The sequence below is a fragment of the Cucumis melo genome, chromosome 11, assembly GCF_025177605.1.
Source record: "Cucumis melo cultivar AY chromosome 11, USDA_Cmelo_AY_1.0, whole genome shotgun sequence".
NCBI classification, from domain to species: Eukaryota; Viridiplantae; Streptophyta; class Magnoliopsida; order Cucurbitales; family Cucurbitaceae; genus Cucumis; species Cucumis melo.
In genome coordinates this window covers 19,184,260-19,194,034 of record NC_066867.1, presented here as the reverse complement: position 1 = coordinate 19,194,034, position 9,775 = coordinate 19,184,260, and positions in this window count along the sequence as shown.

Sequence of the window (9,775 nt, the reverse complement as noted above, 5' to 3'; positions counted from 1 at the left end):
CCCACGTTCCAATATTCTCTCTAACTTTCCTCTTCTTTAGTATGACAAAGATTGACAGAGGAGTTTTGGGAACTCTACGTACCCTGAGAATTCTCTTAAAAAAATCTCCCCTCTAAATTTCCTTTCCAATTTTGTTTCCCACAAACCAAAATTTCATTCTCAGAGAATAGAAAGGTCTTCAAGTGGTTGTGCCTCAATTTGACGTTTGACAGATATAGAATCGTCAATGAGAGTAGTTTTCTTCTCTATAATTTCTGTTTTTATTTTGAAAGCATGCTTAGCCCTATAGAGATTAGTTTCTGTAATTACTTTTCCAATGTAGTTGGTATTTTTTTAAGCTCCCAATTAAATTGAATATTGTTTTATTTAAATTTATTCCCCTGCTAGGACTCTCATCCCTTCAACCCACACTACTATGTCTCTATATGAACGATTCAAGATCACATCGTTTGTATAACTACAAAGTGGACTGCATCCATAGTGTCTCTAGAATAAGGTGCCTAACCTTATTCATACGCTATAGATTGTTTGCGCTACTCGAACTTGATCCAAGTTTATGTCTTTACATAAAGTTCAAGTGTACACTAGATGGTCTCAAGACTTTATTTTATTGTATTCAAGATTATAGTATTAAATTTTCACTAATAAGTCCTCAATAACCACTTTATTGAATAGAATGTGATTTAAACTACAAAGTACGAGTTTTGGGACATAAATTCTAACAGCTACATGTACAGTGTTCCTTTCAATCACCAATGTTCTCAATTTTATGACTATGTGTTTGATGAGGCTAGGGGTGTACATAAGTTGGATTGGACCTGATTGGAGGAAAAATACCGACCAACCCAAAGTGAAAAATTGAACCCTATTGGTTTAATATGCAAGGGTCAACTCAACCTAACCCAACCCAAAAAATTCGGGTTGGATCGGGTGATGGAATACGAGATATGCGTAGCGAAAACAAGGATAAAAAATTACTCTATATGCAACTAAACACTTTAGTGATTAACATGCTAAAAAGCCCTAATTCAAATTAAATTAAGGTTTAGGAAAATATACTTACCATTGAGGCTTTTCCCGACTTCTCGAAATCTCCTCACGATCACAAACTCAGGACCACCACTAAAGTTGACTCACTAATCTCTGGACTTAGAACTAAGTTGTAGGACCCATTAAGTGAACGAAAATATGAGAAAGGGATTGAATTGTGAGGAAGAAACCAACAATGGTTAAGTGAAAGATGTGAGAAACATTTCTTAAAAAATTTTGGAATAATTTCTAAAATTTCCAAAAGTCTTTCCAAGAAATTTCAAAAGCAATTTATATAAAAAAGACATGCAAAATGCATGAAATTTTTTTACCAAAAAACAACCCTCTCATTTCACTTAATCTTAGCGGGCTTGTTGTTTACATCATATGTAAACACTTGTCCCACTAAGTGTTAGTGGGATTATGTAACAAAGTGTTGGATTTTCCCACTAACTCTAGCCCAAGGGCAATATGGTCATTTGACCAATTAAATCAAAGCAAACTTTGACTTTTTCAAGTCAAAAGTCCACATTTTGACTTTTTACCATTTTGTCTATTTTGACTAATTTCGATCTCCCGAGCATGAATTCACATTCATTTTTCTGAAATTCAAATCATATTTGAGTATAGAGCCAATCAAAGTTTGACTTTTCAAAGTAAAAAAGTCAACACCTTGACTTTTTAAAACTTTGACGTTTTTAATCCATTCCGAGCTTCCAAATATGAATCCATATTCATATTTTTAATATTTAAATTTTATTTAAACATAAAGCTCTTTAATTGACGGATATATCATATATATTCGTTGGTTTTTCTCTCTACATAATTTGAACAATTCAAAATATTTCAACATATTGTTTTAAGTTAATTCCATATGAGCTAGTAGGGAAACCTAATGGACCTATAGATCATGGGCTCCAACAATTCGAGATTAATTGGCTAAACCTTTTTAGACCGAGCTAATCAACATCCGTTAACTAACGGGTCATTCCACTAAAGTCCCGTAGTTGCACTTCCCTCACTATTGATATATTTCTGTCCATCTGATATAACCATGATTAGTAAGTTAATCTTTCACAAGTTGTTCGTAACCTCGGTTGGGTTAAAATACCATTTTACCCCTAAGACTACAGTTTCTTCCTTAAGTCTAACTGATCCACTATTAAACATTTGGTTTAAGGTCCAACCTATAAACCGAATCCCTCTCAGGTCAATGAGAGGGTGGGATCTATTGTTCAAGACTTGGATTCAGTTGTTAAGGGAACAATCTATCTACTAACCCTAAAACGGGTAGAAGTGAATTCTGTGTTGCACCTTATGTCCCTAGTCGTCCTTTCGATCTTACCCCTGAAATGAAAGGCTTATTGGACCAGCGCCGCTGAGCTGCCTTCACCTATGCATATATAAGGATAATATCGTTTGAATAGAAGTTCACAGTTTGCTCAAGATTAAGATTATGTTACCTAGGTCATCATAATCGAAATAGTCAGTTTATATAGTCAACGGTGTTATAACTTAAAAGTGACTATTTCATGGTTCCAATCTTATGCAAACACTTTATATAGAATGCCCCCATTTCCATGTCTCTACATAAACGATTCAAGATCACATCGTTTGTACTAACTACAGAGCGGGTCGCATCTATAGTGTTCTCGGAATAAGGCACCCAATCTTATTCATACACTATAGACCGTTTGGGTTATAAACTCGAACTTGATCCACATTTATGTCTCTACATAAAGTTCAAGTCTTAACTAGATAGCCTCGGGACCTTAATTAATTGGATTCAAGATTATAGTATTCTATTTTCATTAATAAGTCCTCAATAACTACTTTATTGAATAGAATATAATTTAAACTACAAATTATGAGTTTTAGGACATAAATTCCAACACCTTGTTGGCCTTTTCTTAATTATATTATTTTTCAAATATTTATATTGGTTATATAAGTGTAAGAATTTAATTTCCATCATTTTCATATTGTCTTTGAACCTAAATTTTTATTTATTTTTCAAATTCTAAGTGTACAATAATGAAGGTAGTATCAACACAATCGCGTTGTTCTTTCTAACGATGGAAAAAATGCTTCAAATCTAAACGATTGTGTTGACCACTCTAAACGATCTGGTTGACTTTGGTACGCTATCGTTTAGATCATTATTACACGATCATGTAATTCTTTGAAAGATGGGAAAAATGCTTCAAATCTAAAGGATCATATTGACCACCTTAAAGGATCGGGTTGAATATGATATGTGATCGGTTAGATAATTGTTTATAACGATGGGAAAATGCTTCAAACCTAAACGATCGTGATAACCACCCTAAACGATTGGGCTAAGGCTTTATATATATATATATATATATATATATATATATATATATATATATATATATATATATATATATATATATATATATCATACATAAGCATAAAACAAATAAGCAAGTTTTTGGTGCCATGCTTTCTTTGAGGTGCTTATGTATGCAGTAATTCATAGATATATCATATTTAAGCTCTAGTTGAGCGACTTATTGCATGACTAAACCAGGATTATGTAATAAAAGGAGCAAACCCTATCTATGCATTACTGATTTCCAAATAATAAACATGTAGTATAAGTTTTCCTATCACTTGCCCAAGTGCAAGAGAAATGATAGATTTCTTAGGAAGTCTAGGGTCGAACACAGAGAACTTCTATCAAACCTTATTTATAAAGCTTACTTCCCATCTCGGTGGTGCATTATAACTTCACAGTATAAAACAAAAGTATGAGTATATACTAAATTTACTTATCTACAATAGAGATTCTGTAAAAAGTGGCAAGGAAGGGTGAGAGCTTGGAAGAAGGAAGTAACTTGCATTAAGAAAGTGTGAAGGAAGGTCTTCACGTTGTAAGTAATTTAGTTACATGGTAATCCTTGACATAATAGAGATGTAACGGCCAAACTTTTCAAACTAAATTGAGGTCATTACTTTAACCCAAAGACATTCTATCGTTCAACCCAAAACAAAGCATCTAAACATAAAAGATTATAAAAAAGACTGTTTAAAAAAATAAACATTAAAGAAAAATTTAATTCGTGTCCCGTTTCAAACAAAATAAAATTCAAAAGTATTTATGTTTTTAGTTATCCAAAAACAGTCATTCTACATAATAAATTCATTTCAATTGAGAAAACTCAAAAGAAGAAAAAAATAAAAATGCTAAGCGGAAGCATTTTAAAATGTTCCCATATGGCATTTACGAGTCCTTGTCTCTCGCTAGTCTACCTCTTGTGTTACCTTTGCCTAAAAAAGTTAAACATGAAAAGGATGAGTATAAAAATATACCCAGTAAGAGACCCACTACTGATCCCTTTAGGGTAAAAACAGTTAACTTTCTATTAGGAGGTACCCTGCATCATAACAGTCTTGTGATCCTGTAAGATACACAAGTTAGTCTAGTGATCCCGAAGGATGTACATATCAGTCTAGTGATATCAAAAAATGCACAACATGTGGTGATCCCATAGGACACCGTGTCTGCAAGGTACCCTGCCCCATAGATAAAGCTAACAATTTTCCCTTTGTTTAGACAATCTTAAACCAGTCTATACAGTACAATAAAAAAATAAAATTAAAACTATCAATAGTACTTCATCTCAACACATAATCAGTCAAAATAAGCATGTTAAAGCATATCTTAGTTTAGTCAACAGTGCAAGCCATCAGTACATTTTAAACTACACATAACGGTCAACCATCTCATTCAGAACATTCCAACTTCAATATAGGGTTCGGTAGTAAAAATCCCTTACCTTGAGAATTGCTAAAGTTCCTTTGTTGAAAAATAAAATTTTCAAATCAATCGATCCTAAACATATAAAGGATAAGAAGTCAATAATTTTACCTAATAAAATTATCAACGATCATCACTTAAATTTTCCCATTTAGCTTACCAATTTAAGCTTGAAACCAAATCGTTCCTTGATAGCAATGTCCACAATCAACTATAAAAATTCTCCAATTAGTCCTTTTAAGAAAACTCTAAATAAGTTCTAAAACTAATTAACTTTGACACCCTTAAGAAAACTTTAATGGGTATACAAAACACATCTAAACCCACATCAAAATTGTCAAAAAAACTCACAACAATTCACAGCAAGGTAGAGGCAGCGGCTCAGATTAGGTGCATTTCAATTGATGGTCACAAGAGACAATGATTTGAGCTGTGCATGGATAGCACTGTAGGTGGTCGGGATCATTCGTGGACAGAGCTTGAAGTTCATCTTCAGATGCGATTGGCCGTGCTTCACGACGGTGAAAGAAGAAACACGACGATGGACGCTTCACGGACGAATAAACATGACGGTGGATGAAACCAAAACTCTTCGGCTAGGCATTCAACTTCAATGGATAGAGGTTCGATTGGCTGCTTGGCTGATGGAAATAAAATAAGATGTCGGATGGACTACGGAGGAGACGTTTGAGAAGCAAGGGGCGACAGATGAAACTAAACGAAGAAGAAGAATGGGAAAGAGATGAGGCACACATACAAATTGAAAAGGGTTTAATAATAACAATAATAAGAATAATTTATTATTATAAATTTATTATTATAAATTAATAATAATAATAATAATTTATAACTATTATTATTTTCCTTTTTCATTTCCATTTCCTTTTTTTTTTATAAAACCACTTTTTTCCACCAAAATCCAATAATTTCAAGAGATCACTTAATCATCTTCTAATTAAGGTGAACACCTATCAATGTCTTGATCGCCACACTTGCTTACCTTTCAAGATGTGGATGATAAAGCTTAATTAAGCGATAGCTATCTAGAAGTGGTTACTTATAAGACTCATATTACCTCTCTTTTAAGGGCGACAACCTCTCGACGCTAAAATACAACACTTGTTGTTCTTTCAAGACACAAATGCTTGAGATTTAATCATTAAGATGGAGTTTGTCTCCAAACTCCTTATTGTGTGCGTAGCTATGTCCTTGTTACTTACTCTCTCGAGCAGTTGGCTGCAAATGTTGGCCAAGAGATGTAATATAGCTCAACTAACGTAATAAACCTTATAAGTTAGACTTCTTACCAAGAACTTACCACAAGCATGAACTGCTTGTAATACTTCGACAAATAAACAGTAAAGACATGGTGAATTGGAAAGGGATAAAGTGACAATGTATTGAAAAATGCAAGCCTTTGGCTATTGTATAATATAAATATCGTACATTACACTAAAATACAAAAATGGAAAGTAAAGAGATGTAAGATTTTACAAGCTAGGAGGAGAAGATGGCGAAATACTTCTTTAATCATCTTTAAGCTCTCGCTTGCAGCTAACTGAAGAAAAGGAAGGAACTTTTATAGAAGCCAGAAAGGCTAATTCTTTCCACAAACTCCAGTGGAGCTCTCTAGGTTCTGGTCCGTTTAGATCTTCGGCCAATCCATTTAGACGTCTGGTCTCCCTTTCCTTAGTTAAGGTGGAGGCTTTATATAGGTTACTTTCAACGGGAAATTTCTATTCTCTTCTTATCATTCTTTTGATTATGTTAATGATGATTGTCAGTGCCGTTAGCAGCCTTGTCAAGTCACATCAGTTCCAAATTAAATTGGTTGGTGGATATCAAAATTAGAATAGAAACATTTTATAGACGATTTTTTTTAGAGAATCCCAATACACTGAAAATTATAGAACGCTTATGTCAATCATACCTTACCTCCCTCTTCTTTATCTAAAGAGGAGGGAGTTAGAGAGATTCTAGGAAACGTGGAAAAACCACCCACGTTTCCTAAATAACTCCCTTACTTAAGTTAGTTATTAATTTAATTAATTAAAATAAAATAAAATAATAATTATTAAATCATATTGAAATGAATATCTCTCGCATAACCTATAGTTTTAATTTAATTAATTTAATTAAATCAAATTTAATTAAAAAAAATAAACTAAACTATTAATTAATTCATCAATCAATTAATTGCAAAGTTAAATATCTTATATTTAATTTAATCCAAATTTAAATCATATTTAAATATAAATTTCCCTTGTAACCTATAGTTTTAATGTGTATCATATACCCATTAAATTTTAACCTATAGTTTTAATATAAATCTAATTTACATTAAATTAATATTTGAACTCATTCATGATCAGATATTAAATTAATATTTGAGGAACCCTTTTCTGAGGATGAACAAAACACGACCAAAAAATTAAATTTAGGAATGTATCTATTTAATTTTCTTCTTTTGTATTTTGATTTTTGCTTATGTAAAGTATATTCTTTTGTAATTACATTCTTTGCAAAACAAATACATATTTTGATGCATTAATTTTGTGTTTTACTTTTTTTTGTTGTGAGCAATATCTTTTAGCGTTTAAGTTCTTTAATTTTTCTTTGTCCCGCAATACAAACTTCAATGATATAAACTATGGGAGGTTAAGTTTCATTCGTTACTTAGGCTTCCAACTTGTTTAGGAAACATACTTAGGAAATATTTTTAGAAGTTCACTAGGCGAGTAAGCTTTAACTCAAACCTCTTTTGTAAGGTTTTTCTACGTAAATCTTATCATTAACTTTTCAGCAATGAGGACCTTGCTGCATTCTAAATTTGGGGGTGTGCGAGGGCGGCGTGTTGAGCTTATGCATGAGGGGTTTTGTAATGAATGAAAATGGCAGACTGCAGTGGATGGCAACGATGCTTCTCTTAAGATGGATGGTATTGACAAACAACCAATTAAATATGACCTAAACTTAAACCTTAATGGAGAAGGAAGTCGTCAAACAAATACTTCCAAACCCTAGATGGCTCTGATATCATGCATGCAATCAATGTTTTTGATAGAAAATTATATTATTCAACATTAAATCAAAGAAAAGTTACATATATAGAGAACATAAAATCCCTAGATAGTATGTACAATTACGATAAATGACACATATAATATTAATATATATATTATAACATGCTCAATGAATGGTAAGTTTAAATAAAAAAAAAATATGAAATTTCAAAACATACTTCCAATAAAGACTTTGTAAACACGATTTGATAGTTAAAGACATGATTATAACATGATTATAAACGTATAACAAAAAATAGTTGAACACCATTTTAAAATTTCCTCAAACCTACCCATGTCCAAAAAGTACAATCAATTATGGTGAATATGCGGCTGAGAATAGCTCAAACATATTCAAATCAATAATGAAACATTGGCCATATTGAGCTCACACATATTTGTCATCCAATACGTACCATGCGCTAGTAAACCATAGTAGAATGTACTAAATACACGGACGAGAGTAGCTCACACATGACCTATATCCTTAAGGAACATATGGCCAAACTGAGCTCGTACATATTAAAAAAGGAGCTATATAACTTGATCGATAGGGTATCACTCCACCATAAATATGACTTAAATAAAGGTAACTTCTTCTATCAGATCAATACAAATTAAGCAACTTCAAGCAGAATTTGTCTCGACTAAGTAACCAAAATCTAAAGTAGTTGTGGAAAAGTTGTTAGTTTCAGTTGTTGGAGATGGTTCGTTCTAAGTTTCAAAAGTAGTCGCAACAGTCTCTACAACGATGGAACATGTTGACAAATCAAACATCTTGAGACATACCCAAATAGCATGCGCTTCATTCTATGCCACCAATAATGTTGTTCCCAAAGTTTGACACATCTTAGTGTTTCTTGAAGTCGTAGTATAGTCTAACCCTTGAACATACTTGGGTTAAACTAGAAGCTTTGAACTGGTTGTAAATATGTTTTTGTTGCGATCCACATGTGCGGAGAAAGAGATGCCACATGTGAGGTTAAACTGAAAGATTTGGACTTGTTGTAAATATGTTTTTTGTTTTGATCCATGTGTGAGGAGGAGGGGATGCCACTGAAATGTTTCTTTAAAGATCACTTTGCATGTAAATTTTGGTAAAGTTCACTATTTATCTCTCTCACTTTATTCTTATCTCTTTAGAAAAGTCAGCACATAAAGTCTCTCAGTATTTTCTACGATTATTTCATGGGTTCTTTTGGTAAGCTACAAATATCATATGAAGATGAAGATGAAGATGATAATGATGATGAGGAAGGCAGTAAGAAAGAAGAACTTTGGAAATTTCTAAAGTGATTTGGTTAGAACAACCTACATCCATCGTGCTTGAGAGCCAATTTTACTAAAATAGGTTTTTCAGAAATTGATACAAGTATGTAACGACTCAACTCCTTATACTAAGCTAAGGTCATTACTTTAAAATAAATAACTATTTTTCAGTTGGAAGGAAAAAACAAAAAAAAAACTAAATATTTAATAAATATATTTACACACGTTCATAAATCATGATTTGTCAAAAATAAGAAAAATACTGTGTAACATAATCTTAGCTCGAGCCCTATCTTAAGTTTAAATAAAATAACATAAAATAATCAACAAATTCAAATAAAATGCTTAAAGTTAAATACTAATATAAAGAAGGTAGAAGCAAAACAAAGTCCATATCCAGTCACGACCCCTTTCTGTTGCTTGACAAGTTTTCTCTACCTCTATCTTTGCCTGAAATATTAAATATAAAAAAGAGTGAGTATATACTCAGTAAAAGATCCACTACTAGTCTCGCTAGATGTCTAATAATTTTCCATTAGGATCACGTAATGAGGTACTCAAAACTATCGTGTGCCCGATGGAACACATGCAATCTGGTGATCGTGAAGAAAGACACTCAATATAGTGATCC